At 40.5% G+C, this 19,858-nt stretch overlaps 1 long non-coding RNA gene across 1 annotated transcript; it reads left to right on the top strand.

Annotated features, from left to right (window-relative positions):
- Positions 1-2,820: 2,820 nt before the first annotated feature.
- Positions 2,821-18,354, top strand: LOC141730077 (uncharacterized). Its single transcript, XR_012581535.1, has 3 exons — positions 2,821-2,983; positions 15,121-15,287; positions 18,234-18,354. It is a non-coding gene; the product is annotated as an uncharacterized LOC141730077 (long non-coding RNA).
- The last annotated feature ends 1,504 nt before the right edge of the window (positions 18,355-19,858 follow it).

Raw genomic sequence — 19,858 nt, 5'->3', positions numbered from 1 at the left:
CCTTGGGGATATTTTAAGGCTTGCAGAGGGTTTGTCCCAGGAAACAGCTGAGGGAGAAGGAAAACTCTTCCTTTTCCCTCCTGTTGACAGTGCTGGATATTCTGAGCCCTTTAGAGGATTCATTCCTGCAAATCTCTGGCTCTGTCCAGGTGTTTGCTCTGAGTGGAGCCTTGGGCTCTTGGGCTCTTTATGGGATTGGGAATTCCTTGGGCAGGTGGAAGTTGAACTGCAGGTGCTGAAGAAGCTGTAATAAATCCCAATTTCTTAATTGAAATCAAGAATTTCCATTCCCTTACTTAATATTTATATTTTCCTTGACTAAATGTTTATATTGCTCCACCAGGCTGTTCCTGTTGGCTGCCCAGCCCATCAGGATTAACATTTCTGTAAACCTGAGGCCTTCATTCTACCTTACTTTATTTTTCCATTATCATTTACCATTATCCTCATTGGTAGGCAAAGAAAAAAGTCATTCAGACCTTCCTGAAAACTTTTTAAAAATTCCTTAAATAATACTAAATACTAAATAAATAATACTATATATTATACTATATAAATAAATAATAAATAATATAATAATAATATAATAATAATATAATAATAAATAAATAATACTATATATTATACTATATAAATGAATAATAAATAAATAATACTAAAAACTCCTTATTAATAATATTAAAATAAAAAATATTAAAAACTCCTTAAATAATAATAATAATAACAGCAATAATGCTTAGCTAAAAAACTATAATTTTTAATGGGTATGGGCTTAGACCTTTCTTTTCTTTTTGTAAAGTTTAAGGTCAGGTTGGCTGGAGCTTTGGATGATCTGAGATAGTGGAAAATGTCCCTGCCATAACTTAATATTTGTATTATTTTTCTTAGTTAATATTTCTATGGCTCCTTTTCCTCATGTCCCTCCTCTCCCTGTTCCTCACCTAAATTCCAATCCCTCCTGGGGATAAATCTCCTCTGGATCGCTGGGAGCAGATACAGACCCCAGAAAATTCATTAAAAAATAATTAACAGCGCTTAACTGCACCATTTATATTTCTTAGAGACATCCAACTCCATGAAGAGTTTGATGGGAGAACAGGGAACTTGTAGCTCAAAAACTCTTTGATTGGATTTTTTCCCCATGTTTTTCAGGCACTTTTCCTTCATTTTTAGAATAAATTAGATGATTTTGAAAGCAGTGTTAATCTAAACAAAGATTTATTATTGTTTCTATTTATACAGAAAATATAATTCAGCCTCACCATGGCACAGGATGCATATTAACATTTTTTCCCATACTCATTTCCTGACCTATCTTAGGCTTTTCCTTATTTTACCTGTGAATGCATTTTCATTTTATTGTATTTGAATGCCTTTCCTGAGCCCTGGCAACCAGAAATCCCTTTGCTACAGAGCTGATGCTTCAGGTAGGTCAGCAAATAACCCAAATATCCAGATGGGATCCCCAGGAAGGGCTGGACCTCCTTTGGATGGCAAAGAAGACCTGAGCTTTGTCTCAGCTCTTAACAAAAAATTAAGAGCTTAATTTTCTTTTTTTTAAATATAATTTTTTTCTAATTTTTTCTTTTTTCTTAATTTTTTTTTCCTCATCTCAACACAAAAATAAAACTGTATTTTTAGCTTTAAACGTGGCTCTGAGGTGGAGGGGCTGTGGTAATTCTGCTTTCTCATGCATCTGCTCCCTCTGCTAAATCAAAGGAATTGACATTTAAATTGGTTTAAACCTTGCTTAAGTTCAATTTTTACCAGGTGATGTCAGGATAAACATTTGATTAGATCATGAGGAATGAAGGATCCAGACAGCAAAAAGAGCACTGGAATTGTTTGTTTTCCTGGAGAATTTCTAGGGATTATTTTCCTTCTCTGGCTGCAATCCTGGCCAAGTGTGGATCTGGGCCTAAAAGACTCCAAACTGCTCCAGCAGATTGAGGAATTTCATCCCAAATTAAAGGAGATTTAATTGAAGAATTTCTTTAATCTGCTTTTTAATTTTGAAGAATGGCTTAGAGAATGTCAGTGCTGTGATAAGCTGGGTTGTTGATTTTTTTGGGGTTTTTTAAACCTGTCAGTTTGAGCATTTTTAATCCCTGTCCCAGGGTTTGAGTAACCAAAATCACAAAATTAGGGCTGTGTGGGTTTGGTTATCCCTGTCCCAGGATTTAAATAATTTCTCTGTGTGCACGGTTCAGTTCTGAAATTGATGCCACAGAGAGGTGCAAATGGTGAAAATCAAAGCACAATTCTTGGTATTTTTCTCAAGTGCCCCTGAAAACATCCCCAAGGCAGGAATGTGATTCCCCTTTCTCTGTTTTCAGCCCTTCATGTGCTTGTGAAATGCTGGGAAATATTAACTGACCTTTATATATATGAAAAAAAGCAGATTTTTCAACCAGGCACCAAATTTCCATTGATTTTTGCATTATTTGGTTCTGTTAGGTTTTGCTGTTTGTTTGTCCTTGATGTAGCATTGGATAAAGATTTATTTATTTCCTCAAAATCTTATTTTTGCTTTGGAAAGGTTGCATCCAAACCTTTATTAAGTCTTTTTTGTAAAGTTCTGAATCTGCACCAATCAGAACAAATAAACAGAACAACCAAGAATGTTTTGCTGACATCCCATGGAGTTATGGAGGGAACTTTATTTTCCTTTTTTTGTGTTTTGTGGCAAAATTCTTGGTCTGTTTTCTTCATGGCTTTCTTGAAATATCTATAATGTGGGATTGTTATTTATTATTATTATTTATTTCTTTTTGCTTTGTCTAACATATGCTCTGCTCCATGTTTTCCAGAGATAATTGTCAGCCACGTGGAGCAAGGAGCTGACAAGAAATGTGATTGTGCCATATGGTTCCAAACGTTGTGCTGGAGGCATTTGGGATTTTGGACATCCTCGATGATCCTTGCTCTCAGCAAATGGTGGTGGGGAGCACCAGAGAGAACTTCTGCCACCCAGCAAATGCAGGTTAATGCCAAATTTATTTTCCATCTGTGAATTCCATCACACGAGGATGAGTTGGGAGGGTCACAGACACGGACAGAAATAGCAACAACTGAATTTTTCCTGTGGAAAAAAAAAGCTCATTAAAACCTTGAGGAGGATTAATTACTTGCATGGAATGGTTTGGGTTGGAAGGGACATGAAAAACCATCCCATTCCACCCCCTGCCATGTGCAGGGACACCTCTCACTATCCCAGCGTGCTCCAAGCCTGGAAAAGAGAAATTTCTGTCCTTGCAGTGCCTGAGGGAGCTGAGGAGATGGAGAGAGACAATTGACAGGGGATGGAGGGACAGGACACAGGGAATGGCTTCAGATTAACAGAAATTAGAGCTGGATGGGATTTTGGGATGGAATTCCTGGCTGGGATGGAATTCCTGCCCCTGGATCCCTGCAGTGCCCAAGGCCGGGTTCGACACTGGGCTTGGAGCAACTGGGATGGTGGAAGTGTCCCTCCTATGGCAGGGGTGGCCTTGGGTGGTTTTTAATCTCCCTTCCCATTCTGGGATGAGAAACACCTTCAGATGTTTGTAATCACTCAGCTGTGATCACTTTGCCAGAATTTGCTGCAATTCCTGCCCCCCAGTTCAGAAGCCCCTCAGGAAGGCCTGGTCTGCCGGAGCAGAGCTGGGCCCTCCTCAGGGCTGCACTGGGAGCTTTTCCCCCTTTCCAAAGCAGGTTTTGGAGCATCAATCCCTGCAGCCCTGCACTTCTTCCATGTGTGATGGGGAAATCATGGCTTTGGCACCTGGAATTTCATAATGTGGTTTCTATTTGTGTCAGATAAACCTTGGATGGGGCTGAGATTCTCCTTCTCCTTCGCTTTGCCGAGCAAATCAGGGCGGCAGAGCCACAACTTGCTTTTGTTTTGCAGTCCCTTTGAACAAGTGATTTTATTGCTACTTGAACAGGAATTTTGGAGGATGAGTGGGTTGCTTGGCAACTAAACTGCAGTGTTTGCACTGGTAGCTGCTGGGAGAGCAGAGTTTTCTCTGGTTTTTCATTTGTTGCTCACACAGGACGTGGTGCTGCTCCTCCGGCCTGTTCTATCATTCCCCAGACCCTGAGGGAGACTTCTGGAAATTCCTGCTCCTTCTCAGGGCTTTGCAAACTGATTTTTATGCAATTCTCAACCTTTGAAGGTGCTAAAACAAAAACTGTGTCTGATTCATGGAATCACAGGTTTGGGTTGGGAGGGATCTTAAATTCACCTCGTTCCACCTCCTGCCATGGGCAGGGACAATTTCAACTATCCCAGATCATCCAATGCTCCAGCCATTAAACTTTCCAAAAAGAAAAGAAAGCTCCAAGCCCATACCCATTAAAAATGATCCTTTTTAAGCTAAGCATTATTATCATTATTTAAGGAGTTTTTAAAAAGTCTTCAGGAAGGTCTGAATGACTTTTTCCTTTGCTTACCAATGAGGATAATGATAAATGATAATGGAAAAAAAAAAGAAAAAAAGTCAGGTAGAATGAAGGCCTCAGGTTTACAGAAATATTAATCCTGACAGGCTGGGCAGCCAACAGGAACAGCCTTCAGCAGCCCCTGTGGTTTTATTTCATTTTTAACTGAGTCTTAAGGTGACAATCTAGCTTTTATTAATGGCAACGCCAGCTAATCTGCTGATTTTTTTTTTTTTTTGGAATTGAGAGAAGGCAGAATGTATCCCCGGATTAGTCATGCTCCATGATATAATGTGCACACAAAGGGCAATGTTTTATTCATTGCTGATATGCAAAGTGCATTTCCAAATAGAAACTTTCTTCCAGGCCTCCTACGGCACCGTGTCTAACACCAGTTTGTACAAATGCTCTCTTGAGAGCACCTGGGTTAAAAAAGAGACCAAAAAACCCCCAAAACCCCTTTTCTTTTGCTATATACACATGTTGGGATGCTTAGGAATTATTTGTCCAGATGCTAAAAGAGTGAAAATTGAAAAAAAATACTGGAAAGGACGAAGGTTTTTCTGAACTGTGTTAGCTCTGAGATATTTTGTGCAAAGAACTTGGCAAAATTTTCTTATTATCAATGGTATGAAGAACTTTTAAGGGACACAAAATACAGGCGGCCTGGAAATGTGGCATGAAGGAATGGGTTTTTAGAGTCCTTTTTAGGATTGCCCAAGCTAAATAGCTGAATCCTTATCCCTTAAGTTATATTTTATATAAGAGGAAAAGGAAATATGTTTCCTTTCATTTTCAGGTAATGGTTTGTGATAAAATTTCTCCAAGAACATTTCTTGGAGTTCTTGGAGAACTTTTGTCTCAGGGGGCATGGGCAGCACAACCTGGGGACGATCTCCAGGAGGGGAGAGAACTTTGGAACTCTGGCAACCCTTCTGGATGCAGGCAGAAAATGCAGGAAAATGTTCAAGAATGGAAGTGTGATGGAGGCAAGGAGAGCTCAGAGCCCTCGCAGGGCCTGAAGGGGCTCCAGGAGATGGGCTGGGGACGAGGGAAGGAGGGACAGGACAGAGGGAAAGGGGAGATTGGGGTGGGATTTTGGGATTCCCAGGTTTGCTGTGGCTGCCCCTGGATCCTGGCAGTGCCCAGGGGGCTCCTTCCCCTCTATTTTCCACATGAGCTTTTGTATCCACAGGCTGCAAAGTGAAAGCAGCACTTGGAGGGAAGTTTTGGAATCTTAGCTATGATCCTTCACCTCATCAACTTTGTCAGCTGTGAGAGATAGCATAAGCAGGGAGGAAATTTTTCCCTCGGAAAAAATCATCAAGATCTTTAATATTGAGTTTATACTCCAAATACTGCCATGGAGTATATGCCACAAAAAAGCAATTTTTGTGGGGAAAAAGCAATGAAATCAAGGCAAGATGAGGAGTTTTATGGCACACACAGGCAGGCTGCAGTGTATGGGGAAGGTCTCATGATGTGGCACCTCAGCTTTGCCCTTGAGCCTGGAAAAATCACGTTTTCCTTTTCCAAGGAAAGGAAAAGAGTGGAAGGGGTGGGGAATGAGGGAGGGGAGCTGATTCCCACCTCCCACTTGATCCTCGATTCCAATTGGGGAATCTTTGATTCCCCAGTTTTGAGGGAAATTGGGCTCAGCCCATTCCAAAACTGGGTTTGTGGAAGGAACATTGGGTTTGCTTTGACCTTCACCAGCGAGATCCGAAAAAAGACAAAAGGATCAGCTGGAGCTGAGCTCCAAGGATGCAAAAACCAGCTCCTATAAATGAAACATGAGGAGCCTTGTATGAAAATGTGATAATCTCGTGTCACCAGGCATGAGCTGGGGGTGTAGGTGTTGTCTTAGGTGAGTAGGAACAGAGATTTTAAAAATAACATCTCCAAAGAATGGTCCTGCAGGAAGGAAAGCTGCTTTTTTCCCCCGCCAGCCGAGCCCCTAAACTGCATAAAATATTTGCCAGAGCGTGTTGTTGATGTAAGTACGAGATTTCAGGAAGCTGGAGTGGTTTTCCACCTGTTTGTTGGTTGTTTTTGATCCTGTAACAACAGCAAATGTAAAGAATTCTGAATTTAAGGGAGGAAATGCTCAGTGCTCTCGCCTTGACGCATTCCCTGTGCTCTGTCCCTCCATCCCCTTGTCCCAAATCCCTCTCCAGCTCTCCTGGAGTCCATTTTAGGCACTGGAAAGGGCTCTGAGGTCTCTTTTCCTCAATTAATGAAGATTTCCCTGCAATTTCTGCCTGGATCCAGAAGGGTTTCCAGATGTTCCAAATGCTCTCTCATCCAGGGGGATTAATGGGGAAAAAAATAGGATTTTAGGTGTCAACACCAACTTAGGAAATATCTTAACAATAACCAATTTTTTCTCTGTGCTTTTAATTGCCACGCCCAGACAAGCCACGCCCATCACGTAAAAATTGTGCCAAAATGTACAAAACACATTGAAATGCTCTTAAAATTAAAATATCAGCCAGCTCTGGGTTTCTCAAGAAAATTCTGATTTTTTTGGCCCTGCTTGCTCACCCTCACCTGGGGCTGCTGCAGCACTCCTGGGGAGCAAGGAAATAATTACACTAATTAACTTGATGGATGCTTCCCATTAAAGCACTCCAGTCCTGGGAGCTGCTACTGGGACACCCCGTGTGAGAAAAGGGAAAAATTCCATTAAATGTGATCCAAATCCTGCTTTTTTTTCCCTGCTTCTTTTCTCCAGGCTTGCTCTGCAGAGCTGCAGCTTTTGGGATGAGGTTTTAGGGTTTTTGTTCTGGTTTGAAATGTTGCTTTGGTTTTGTCAGGATTGCTGATCCTTGTTTGAAATGTTGTTTATTGAGTGACAAGAAGTATCAGAACAGGAAGTTTTCAGGTGGACAATGGGGATTTTTAGGTTCTTTCCACAAATGTGATTTATTAGCAAAGCATGAGATTTTTTGTGGAATTTGGTGTTGCTTGAGACAGGAAAAATCACTTTAGAACTTCATCTATATTGAGCTGTTTGCTTTGTCTCAGGGTGTAAAATGTGATGGTCCATACAGTAGCTTTACAATATTTTACTTATTTTATTTTACTTATTTTATTTTACTTATTTTATTTTACTTATTTTATTTTACTTATTTTATTTTACTTATTTTATTTTACTTATTTTTTTACTTATTTTTTTACTTATTTTTTTTACTTTTTTTTTTACTTTTTTTTTTTACTTTTTTAACTTTTTTTACTTTTTTTTTACTTTTTTTTACTTTGTTTTTACTTATTTTTTTACTTTTTTACTTTTTTTAAACATATTTTATTTTATTTTTTACTTATTTTTTTACTTATTTTTTTACTTATTTTTTTACTTATTTTTTTACTTATTTTTTTACTTTTTTTACTTTTTTTTACTTATTTTTTTACTTATTTTTTTTACTTTTTTACTTTTTTAAACTTATTTTATTTTACTTTTTTACTTATTTTTTACTTTTTTTACTTTTTTTACTTATTTTTTTACTTAATTTTTTTACTTTTTTTTTTACTTTTTTACTTTTTTTAGGGTTTTTTTACTTATTTTTTTACTTATTTTTTACTTTTTTAACTTATTTTTAACTTATTTTTTTACTTTTATTTTTTACAGTTTATTTCTAAATTTTTTTGTTTTCCATTTTCTATTTTATTTTTTTTTATTTTCTACTTTATTTATTTTTATTTTATTTAAATTTTTATTTTATTTTCTTAATTTATATCTTTATTTCATTTTATTCTATTTTATATTTTATTTTCTTGGATTTATTTTAAAACTTGTTATTTTAATAACAAATTATTTATATATGAATACATAATATTTAATATTTTTAAAATTTAAAATTTCTTTTCATTTAAATTTTTAATTTTAATTTATTTTGTGAAATTTTATTTTATTCCCCTGACCCACATGGTTGATACTTGGGCATCCTATTATGACACTTTTGCTGTCACTGATTTAATCTACTCTCAATTCTGACACAGAGGTGCCGACTGGCCCTGTAGAACATTCCCAGTGATCCAATCAGGGCAGGGAAAATTCTGATTATCCTGGAAAAATAGAAATTCCCCCAGGATGGGCCAGAGGTGCTGAGCTCACCTGTTTCCCCTGTGCTCCATAAGAACAAAGCCTTGAAATTCAGATTATTCTATCCAAATAAGGGCCAAAAAAATCAATTTTTTTCCGTAAAAAGCTGGACCTGGCTGATGTTTTAATTTTAAGGGAATTTCAGTGTGTTTTGTCCATTTTGTCATAATTTTTACTGGTGTGATGGGAGCGACTTTTCTGGGTGTGGTTAAACCCACAATGATAACAATAAAAATGATTTTGGTTAAATATTTTCTAATTCAGCGCAGGCACCTAAAATCCTATTTTTTCCCCCCACTTTAAACCCAGCCTGGATTCTACTGCTGTTCAGTACTGCAAGAAAAATCCCTGAAAATTCACATTAAATTTAACTGTGGCGTTTCCATAGCGATGATGTTTAGCATAAAAATAGCTGAAACATTTTGACACTGATTCCGAGCCCGGGTTTTTAACGTCTCTCTTTTAAGCTGAAGTATGGAAATAAATCCCTCATTCCAACCACAAAAACCATGGGATAAAATAGGGGAAGGTAAAACAATTTGTCTCTCATTTAAGATAATTAAAGGCAACTTCTCCACAAATTGGAAACGGAACTTATCTTGTTAAATCAAAGATGAGTTGAAAGGAATGTTGTAATATGAATTTATCTCTAATTTGAAATAATTAACCCCGAATTCTCTGCAAATTGGAAGGTGAAAACTTTGCTTGTTGCATCAAGGATGAGCTAAAAGGAAAATCCTAATTTAAATTTCCACCAATGGGTTGGGTGTTCGTAGGTCTGGAGGGAAGAGTGAATTATGGCCAATGGAGATGTTTGAATTCTGTGTTAGAAGCCCAAAACGTTGATTTTTTGGATCATTTCCTTCTTTGGCAAGGACTGCAGGAAGAGATTCAGAATAATTTCAAGTGTTTCTGGAGGTGAAACCTGGAAACCCTTCTGGATTCAGGCAGAAATTGCCCGGATATTTATATATAAATATTTAATATTTATTAACTAATAAATAATATTACAATTAGTAATTCAAACATGTGGCACTGAGATTAAAAAAAATAATAGAAACCCCAGTGATGATGAGAAAGGGGAGAAGTGACCACATGTGGAAGACGGACACATTGAGATTCCAAAGGTTGGGAACAGAAAACTCTGAATTAGTGAAATATTCTGAATTAGTGAAAATTTTACCTGGAACCTGTGGGATCTCAGGATCTGACCCTGAGGTGCCGAGTCACCGAGACCACCCTTGGGGGGCTCGGGAGTCCTGGAATGTTCCAGAAGTGTCTGGTGGCTGGACTTTGATCCTACACGGGAGACGACACCTGTATGAGGACAGGAGGGTTTCACCGGGGTGAATGGTGAAGGGATTGGTTAATTAGAGGGTGAGACACAGGGTTTAGGATTTCTGTACAGGGGGGTTTAGAGAAGTAAGATGGAGGAATTGGGGCGTGTCCTGTCCTTCTTCTTCTTCTTCTTCTCCTCCATCTTCTGTGGTGATGGTGGCACTTTGGGATTGGTTATTACTGAAAGTGCACCGGGCAATAAGAATAAATGGTATTGGGGAAAAATGATAAATATTGTACACGTAACAATGGGTATAAAGATAGGTGACTGTCCGGAGGGCAGCACAGTGTGCTCATGGCTGGCTGCTGAGCAGAGCTCTGTCGGGCTGAAAGAAAATCTTTTAGATAAACAATTAATAAACACAGAGACCGAAAGAAGAACTGAAGCCTCTTCTCGTCCTTCGATACGCGGGCTGTCCCAAGGCCACCCCGGGCCTTTCCAGGCCCTTCAAACAGCCGGAAAAACCGACAGGAACCCATCGTTGCTATGTCCCTGGCTGAAATTTAACACGTAAATATTCAAGCCAGGTGCAAATCCGTGGGGAATTCTTGGGGTGGCTGCAGTGGGGTGTCTCCAGGATGAGCTGTTTAATTTGCTTGCGTTAAATGCTGCGTGCTGTGCCTTTGTGCCAAGCACGATTCCAAACCTCGGCACGCTGCTCCCAGGGATATTCCCTTCAGGAATAATGCCACATCCCTCCAAACCCCACTGCTGCTGCAAAAATCAGGGATTACAGGCAGTTTCGGCCCAGGAGCGACAGGAATGTTCTTCCTTCTGTGTCCGGTTTATCTCGGCTGTTTGAGGGGCCTGAAAAGGCCCGGGGTGGCCTTGGGACAGCCCGCGTATCGAAGGACGAGAAGAGGCTTCAGTTCTTCTTTCTGGTTTTATGTTTATTAATTGTTTATCTAAAAGATTTTCTTTCAGCCGAACAGAGCTCTGCTCAGCAGTCAGCCATGAGCACACTGTGCTGCCCTCCGGACCGTCACCTATCTTTATACCCATTGTTACGTGTACAATATTTATCATTTTTCCCCAATACCATCTATTCTTATAACTCGGTGTACTCTCAGTAATAACCAATCCAAAGGTGCCACCGTGGCCAAAGAAGATGGAGGAGAAGAGGAAGAAGAAGAAGGACAGGACACACCCCAATTCCTCCATCTTACTTCTCTAAACCCCCCTGTACAGAAATCCTAAACCCTGTGTCTCACTCTCTAATTAACTAATCCCTTCACCATTCACCCTGGTGAAGCCCTCATCCTTGTCGTCTCCTGTGTAGGATCAAAGTCCAGCCACCAGACACTTCTGGCAACATTCCAGGAGTCCCGAGCCCCCCAAGGTGGTCTCGGTGGCTCAGCACCTCAGGACTGAGATCTTAAGATCCGACACTTCTGGGTGCAAGAGCACTTCCATAATTCAGGATATGGGTTTTTACATCCTTGTATTCCTTGTATTTATTTATTTATTTATTTTGCTGCCTGTCCTGAGTTTCCTCATTCCAGTGACTCAGAAATGAGTTCTTTACTCTTTTTGTGATGAACTCCCCAGAGGTGACACCAGTGCCTGGTTCTTGCTGCTTTTGAGGCTCCAGATAATCACAGGGAACTTATTTGGGGACTGATGGGGAAGTTGTTAAATGGCTGTGCTTGACTTCCACTGAAAATCAGCCTTAATTAAAACATAATTATTTGAAATTGTCCCGATCCTTCGGCAACAATATTAGAAACACGGAAGGGGGAAGTGCAGGGATTGATTTCAAATGAGATCCAGGCAATTAAAAGAGAGTTTGAAATGGAATTCTCCTGAACAGGGGTAGAAAGGCAGGGTCAGGTAAATCTCCTGAGAAAATTTCTGGGATGCAGATAAATTCCTGTGATTTGGGATGATTGGAGCAGGGATATTGGTCTTTTCACCACTGCCAGAAGGAACCAATCAATAAATAATCAATTAATGCAGTCAATAATTACTGCAAGCCATCTTTGCAGCCACTGAAAAATTGGGGAGTTATCCCTGTCCTTCCTGTGCTAAAGTCACAAAGAAGCGATTTCTGGAACCTTGTTAAAACTTTTAAAGGTAATTTATTATTGTTAACTCTGTCACTAATAAATATAAATATATTTAATATATTAATAGTAAAGCAATTATATTGGTTTAGTTAAAAATAATAATTTTAAAGCAATGTTGATTATAGTTAATATTATATAAAATTATATAATGTAGTTAAAAAGAAACAATTATTGGAGGTTGATGGAAGGGTATAAAAGTTAAAATTATTATTATAGGATAAGATTGGATAGTGCTATATCAAATAATGTTAAAGCAATGATATTGCTGTAGTTAAAAATAATATTAAAACAATGTTAATTAATTATATTTAATATTAAAGCAATGGTATTGCTTTAGTTAAAAATAATAATTTTAAAGCAATATTAATTATCATAAATAATATTGAAGCCATGATATTACTTTAGTTAAAAATAATGTTAAAGCAATGTCAATTAATTATAGTTAATAATAATATTAATGCCATGATATTGCTTAGCAAAAAGAAACAATTATTAGAGGTTGATGGAAGGGCATAAAAGCAAAAATCATGATTATAGTATAAGATCGGATAGTCCATGATATTAAACTAATTATATTAAAGTTAGCAAAAGGAAACAATTATTAGGGATTGAAGGAATTCACCCAGATTGAGGACTGGGCCTTGATGAGCATCCCCAGAATGAATGGGAGGAATCCCCACACATTCCAGGGAGGAATATGGGAAAAGAGCCCACCCCATGGAAAGTTTTATGGTTTTATGGGGTTGGCAGCCCAGCAAATGCCTCCAGATCAGTTGAGCTAAATTCCGACCTCAGTGTCAGGATGAGGATTTGAGGTTGGGGCTCCAGACTGGTTTTAGGATAATTCCACCCCAAACCCCAGCCCCTCTCAATCTGCCCCTATAGCCCTGCAAATGGGGGGCATTGCTGGAGCTGCTTTTTTCTCACATTCCAGCAGCCTGAAAAATCCAGGTTTTTATCTGTTCTCAGAGTTCCTGCGGCTCTGCCAGAGCACTGCACTTTTACAGAAGACAAATAGGGAGAATCAGCTGTGGGGACGATAATGAGTTCCAGATTCTGCCACCATCAAAGGTGGAGAGAGACTTAAAAAAATAAATCAGATCTCTGAACGTTTCAGGTATTTCAGCCACAGCCCTGTTTGGTTGGGAGCAGAACACCAATTCCTGTTTGAAGCCCATTGTCTGTGCAGAAATGTGTTTGCCACGCAGGGAATTTGCCAGATTTGCTGGGTTTTTGTGCTGCTCTGCAGTCAGAGGCTCCTGTTCCAGCTTGGGCAAGCTCCTCTCTGCATTTCCTTCTGCCCACTGCCTCCACAAATTGCTTTCCCTGCAAATCAAAGGGGGACTGAAGCGATGAATTTTCTTATTCTGTTTACATCCTCGAGGTTTCTGGCCCTCTCTGTGACTTTTGCACTTGCAAAGGTTTTTCTGTGAGGAGTGCAGAGCTACTGACACATGTGCCTGTATTTATATGTGCACAAAACCACCTAAACTGAACTTTTTCCCCTGGGATCCAGTGACAGACTGGTGGGAACGGTTCAGAACTCTTCTGAAGGTTTACAATGGGCAGCAGGAAGCATTTCTTTACTAAGAAAATTTAAACTGAGACCTTTACTGAGAAATCTTAACCCAGATCAGGCTGCCCAGAAAGACAGTGGATACCTCCAGCCTGCTGATGTTTAAAAAGGGTTTGGAGAATGCCCTCAACAGGCTTCAACTTTTGGTCAGATAATAAATTATGTTATATCCAGAGAATCCCTTTCCCATCCCTAAGAACAAAGATGAGGTGAATGACAATGAATGTAAGCTCTAAAACTTGCTATCCCTAATTTCTGTGCTTCCTTGATCATTATTTCTGTATACCCTAATCAGGGATTGATTAATAATAATATATATATAATATATATAAAATATATAAATTAATAAAGTTATATATATAAATATATAACTTTATTAATATAAAGTTAAATCTTTATATTACTTGTGCAAGATTTGAGTCCTTCCAGTGCCTTAAGGATGCTTGTAAAAAGGACTTCTGGTACAGACAGGATTTGAAAATGAAGAAAGGCAGATTAAATGTTAGGAAGGAATTCTTTACAGAGGGTGCTCAAACAGTGGAACAGGTTGCCCAGAGAAGCTGGGAATGTCAATTAAATGATATTTAATTAGCAGATGGAAGTGTATGACTGAGAGAAAAACCTCCTGGAATGAAAGCTTTCCTCTTGTCCTTCCCTGGAGTGGTTCCTGGGTCCCTGATTCCTTCAGTGCTTTCCCTGCAGTGCTGTGTGAGCTCTGCTCCTGGAAATCATGAGATTTCCAGCCATTAAAAAAGGCCAATAACATTTTATTTTAGCTCCATCTACAAAGCAGAGCTTTATTTTTACAGATATTTAACCAAGGGAAAGCTCAGAGCTCTGCATTTGATCCTCAAGGAGAGGAAAGAAATGTTTCACACAAGTTCAACAAGTACCCTGATGTTGTTTGGAGAAAAGTTCCCAGTTCAACAGGTAACTTTTTCCTCCAAAAATAAAAATACCTTTTTAATTGCACCAATCTAACATGATTGCTTTTATTTTGGAGCATCATGATGATGAATCACGCTGAGATAATTGCCTGAATAAACTGAATAATCCCTACCTGTGCAAATAAAAGATGGAAAAATTGGATCTATTCTGAACATGTGGTGCTCAGGCAGGAGGGAAAGACTTCCACGGATGCTGAGGACCAAGATTAGTGCTCATCATCTGCAGTTATCAGGGCTTTTAAAATTTTAATTAATTTGCAAAATGGATTGTTTTAAAAAGAATCCATGGAGTCAAGTCTGGAATAACTTCTGAATATTGTGCAGTTGTCCTGGTTTGTTTCAGCTGTTGGGAATATGTGTGGGAGAGTTATTGGAGACAGCACTGCTTGGAGTTGTAGTCTGTGGTGATTTTCTCCTGAAAGTTTTCATTTTGTGTGTGTTTAAGACAATTTCAGGGAATTTAAGCACAATGCGTTAATACAATTTATTTTTTGTTTTTTTTCAGTGCAAATGGCCCAAAGTTATAAAAGTGTGAAGGCCGTGAGCCGTGGGGCAGTTTGGGTGTAGGCCCTGAGGGGCTTGGTCTGCCCTGGATGTACCTGAAGGGCCTTCAATCAACAGAACTGCTTTTTATTGCCTTAATTTTGTCTGGCCTCTGGTTTTAGGTAGCCCCAAAAGGCATCACAGGCACACGACTCTTTCCTCTTCCCTCCCAGTCAATTGTGGTTTAATGTCAAACTGGATTATGGAATTGAAGAAGAACTCTTGCAGGCTGATCATCAGAAATATGAAAGCATAATTGGAAGTGAAAGATTGGAGTTCAATCTTGGAGGTAATTAATTATCGTCGCATAAGCACACTGTATGTACAACTACTTAAATCACTTTATCTAAGCTGTATCATTAATATTAGAAATATTTGGGTAGGAGACAGCAAAATTGCTGTACTTAGCATAAAGTTAATGAGTTAAGCTACTATTATACTTAGAAAAAAAACTCAGTAGATGACAAATTATTGGTATTAAAGAGAGTGGGTATTTTTATAATTATTTTTCTTTGCACAATGCAGCGGAGTCAAGAGGTTCATAATAGATTTTTAAAACAATAAAGAGAAAATTTTAATACTTCCCAGAAATCAGGTAAAGCTGCCATGGGGTTATGTGATAAATGAGGGCTGAAAGCAGAGCTATCCTGAGCCAGCAGGAAAGATTAGATTAAAACAGCTGAGACAGAAAACACTGGAAAAGGCATGGCTGGATGAAAAGGGATGAGTGAGAATTATCTGGGAAATGAAAGGGCAGGAACAGGATCCAGGATGGATGGCAAAGATCCTCCTGGACTGGGCATGAGGCTGGCACAGCAGCAGTGTCACTGCCCAGGAGGAGGGGAGGATGAAGGGCCTTAGTCTGGGACAGCTGAACAAATTGTTCCAGCTTGTGGGATCTCAGCACCTCAGGACTGAGGAGCTGAGCCACTGAGACCACCCTTGGGGGGCTCGGGAGTCCTGGAATGTTCCAGAAGTGTCTGGTGGCTGGACTTTGATCCTACACAGGAGATGACACCTGTATGAGGACAGGAGGGTTTCACCGGGGTGAATGGTGAAGGGATTGGTTAATTAGAGGGTGAGACACAGGGTTTAGGATTTCTGTACAGGGGGGTTTAGAGAAGTAAGATGGAGGAATTGGGGCGTGTCCTGTCCTTCTTCTTCTTCTTCTTCTCCTCCATCTTCTGTGGTGATGGTGGCACTTTGGGATTGGTCATTACTAAAAGTGCACTGGGCAATAAGGGTAAAAGGTATTGGGGAAAAATGATAAATATTGTACACGTAACAATGGGTATAAAGATAGGTGGCTGCCCGGAGGGCAGCACAGTGTGCTCATGGCTGGCTGCTGAGCAGAGCTCTGTCAGGCCGAAAGAAAATCTTTTAGATAAACAATTAATAAACACAGAGACCGAAAGAAGAACTGAAGCCTCTTCTTTGATACGCGGGCTGCCCCAAGGCCACTCTGGGCCTTTCCAGGCCCTCCAAACAGCCAAAAACCGGACACCAGCTCTCTGGAGAAATATGGATGTGGTTGGGTGTGGAGAGCCTGGTTCAAGCATGGCTTAAAGAAAGAGGCCATGAAGGTACTCAGCTGAGGGAAAGATAAAAGCCTGCTGTAAAGCAGCCTTTGCCAGGCTTGGTTCTGTAAATAATTAAGGTTCTCAGCCACCTTTTATATAAACAACAAGATTCTCAGACCGTTATGTCCTTGGCTGCTACTGGGAACAGACGGCCAGTCTGGGAACAGATATGAAGGTTTTGAGAACTTTTCATATCATGGTGAGAACACTGATCTTGGTTTCAGTAAACTAACTTCAGGTATTGTAAACCAAAGGAGGAGCTGAAGTTTTCTCTGCAGCCTATCAGGAGCTCAGATTTTGCAATGTGCATGAAGTGAATTAGCACTGTTATAAAAAGTGCCTAGTGGATCAATAAAGCGGAGTCAGATGCTGATCAAGGAAGATGGGTCGCTCCCTTCATTTCAACAGTTGGGGTGTTTGGGGCTGTGAAGAGATGGCTTTGTGCACCAGAGCAGCACAAACTGTGTTTCCTTTCCCAGAGAGGCTGGATGTGGTTCAGCGTTTTGGAGATGTTGGAATACCTTGACCCCAGAGTCACGGACTTGTGGGAGCGAGTCCAGAGGAGGCACCAGGATGAGCAGAGGGATGGAACAGCTCTGATGTGGGGAAATTCTCTCTGCTGGAGAATTGGGGTTGTCCAGCCTGGGGAGGAGAAGATGAACTAGTTGTGGCCTGAAGAAAGCTACAAGAAAGATGGAGAGAGACTTTGGACAAGAGCAGGTAATGGCAGGAAAAGAGGGAATGGCTTCAAACTGGCAGAGAATAGGATTGGATAAAATATGAGGAAGAAATTCCTGGCTGTGAGGGAGGTGAGGCCCTGGCACAGGGTGCCCAGAGCAGCTGTGGCTGCCCCTGGAGCCCTGGCACTGCCCAAGATAGGTTGGACATTGGGGCTGGAGCAGCCTGGGATGGTGGAAGGTGTCCCTGCCCATGGGCAGCGTGCTGGAAAAAAAAGGATCTTTAAGGACACCTCCACCCCAAACCATTTATGATTCTAGGAAAAAAACCATGAACTTTGCAGTTTCAGTCCCACTCCAGAGTTTGTGGATCCCTCTGGGCTCTGCCAGAGTCTCTCACTTTTGGGTTTTCCCTCAAAGCCACAGAATATCCATGTGCCAGCTGAAGGCTCCACACACAATAGTGTGCTGTTGCGATGGAGCAGGCACTGAAATAAATGATTTTTTAATTTGATGTGCTCATTGTTTGAAAGCTGAGAATCGTTTCTCTCTTTATTCAGCGGTGAGCTTTTTTTTTTTTCTGGTTTTTCAGACCAAATGAATAAAGAGCTGTAACAAATATTGAAGGCTTAGGATTCATAAAGCAGTGCATAAAAGTATCTCTCCCACTTTATAAATCATATTGTCCATTTGAAAGATTTCACTTTAATGACTGGAAATAAATTGGAGGCTGAGGTGTTTTTCAAGGAGCTGTGAAGAACAAAATAGCTGTGGAAAACTCTGCAGCAGTTAAATGTACCGAGAGGAGAAGAATTGATTGAGAACCCCAAATGCACGACTCCCTCCTTCAAATCAATTAAGAAATTGCTGGAAATGTCGTAATTAATGACAAGTGGGAATAGTGCAGTGGCAGGAAAGGTGTTTTATGCAGATTGAATTATTCCAGGGATGCTCTTTCCTTCTGATTCCCTTCTCCAGGTGTTGTGTGCATGGCCATCAGTCAGTGGGATTGATGGCTGTGGATGCCGGGATCAAACCCATCAAAGCTCTCAATAACACCATGGTGGGATGGAGCACGAGCATCTGAAGGTTTGTTGAACACATTTCTGATCTCAGGGATGGTTCTTCTGCCTGTGAAGCTCATGTGAGGGTGGCAGGGGGAAGCCAAGGATAAAAATGTTGGGATCAGGCTGCTCACTGCTCCATTCCTCGCCACACGGTTTTGTTTCAGTAAATGACTTCACGCTGTGATTTCTGCAAACAATGGTGTGGCCTGAGCATCTGTGGGTGCTTCAGACAAGAGCTACTCAGGGGGGTGGCATCTTCTGCCTGGGACTAATTCAAAACATGCCACTTTTCTCACCTTCAGTTTCCCAGCCAGGCTGCTGCTCTTGAAGCCTCTCCACTGAAACAATTCCTTCTGTAATGTGTCCCCTCACCTGTTTCCATGGCAAAGAGTGAGCACCTGCTCTTGCACTGATTCACTGAGGTGTAATTTCCCCTGAGAGCGCTGTCCCTGGAATGTGGCAGCCTCCTCTTTGTCCTGAGGGATTGTGTTTGGGTAGAGCATGCTCAGGGTTTAATTGCAGCTTGTTCTTAGGCCTGGCTCAACAGCTCTCCAGCTCTGGATTGAAGGAAAGGGAGCACCAGGGAAAGGAGTGTGCCTGCAGAGAGAAGAGCACCCAAAACCACTCTGAAAGTGAAAGCTCTGCTTAAGGAGCTGGTTTTTGGTTGGGTGTTTTTTTTAAGGTTGTCTCAGTGCCGTCAATAACAGCTAAATTAAGGTAGGCCTCAACTTAGCCCTCATGGTCATCAAAATGAAGACACATCAAAGCAAATCTTCAATACAGTTTGCTTAACAGTCTTTTAGGATTTATTCTGCTGTTTGTATTTCCAGTTTCTGGCTGGCTGTTTTCCTTGCTTTGTTAATTTAATGAGGAATTTGTGCTGTGGGAAGTAAGAAATGTGTTGATCGAGCAGTTCTACACTCGTTTTTTGTGGAAGGAAATCCCAAGGTAAGAAGCAGACCCCCATAAAGAAGAAGAGATTATAGAGGAGGGTAAATTGATGGTCACCATTTTGCCATAATTTTTCACCATTTCATTTGTTTGGGGCTGTCTGTGGGTTTTGCTTGGTTGTAACACAGTTAAAGGAGGCTCAGCTCAAAATACTCTTAATTGAGCCTATTAATTAACAGGAGATGATGCCCTGTAGCTTAATGGGTCATGGGAGGTGGAGCAGAGGCACAACCTGGCAGTACCCAATTAGGTCAACCAGCAGGTTTTTCATTCCCTTGTTTTGGGCAGCCTTTAAAAGGGTTTGGGAATGGAGACACTTGGAATTGCTGTCGTTGGGAGCTGCAATTTGGGGCAATGCGAGGAACTGGGTGCCATCAACGAAATTGTTACTGGCAAAGAGGGGTCTGGCTGTTAGGATGGATTCTGGGGAACTGCAGAGTAGGTGAGGAGAGAATTGAGGTTATGGCAGTGAGAACCATTAAATCAGGGCTGTTGGCCAAGACAGATATTCTCTCCCCCTGGAAGAGAGAATTGTCTGGACCAGGAGAAGTTCCCATGGTTCTGCTCGAGGCTCAAACCCTGAAA

The sequence above is a fragment of the Zonotrichia albicollis genome, chromosome 9 (genome assembly GCF_047830755.1).
Source record: "Zonotrichia albicollis isolate bZonAlb1 chromosome 9, bZonAlb1.hap1, whole genome shotgun sequence".
NCBI classification, from domain to species: domain Eukaryota; kingdom Metazoa; phylum Chordata; class Aves; order Passeriformes; family Passerellidae; genus Zonotrichia; species Zonotrichia albicollis.
Note: the sequence above shows the minus strand (reverse complement) of the source record. Positions and strands in the feature narration are given on the sequence as shown.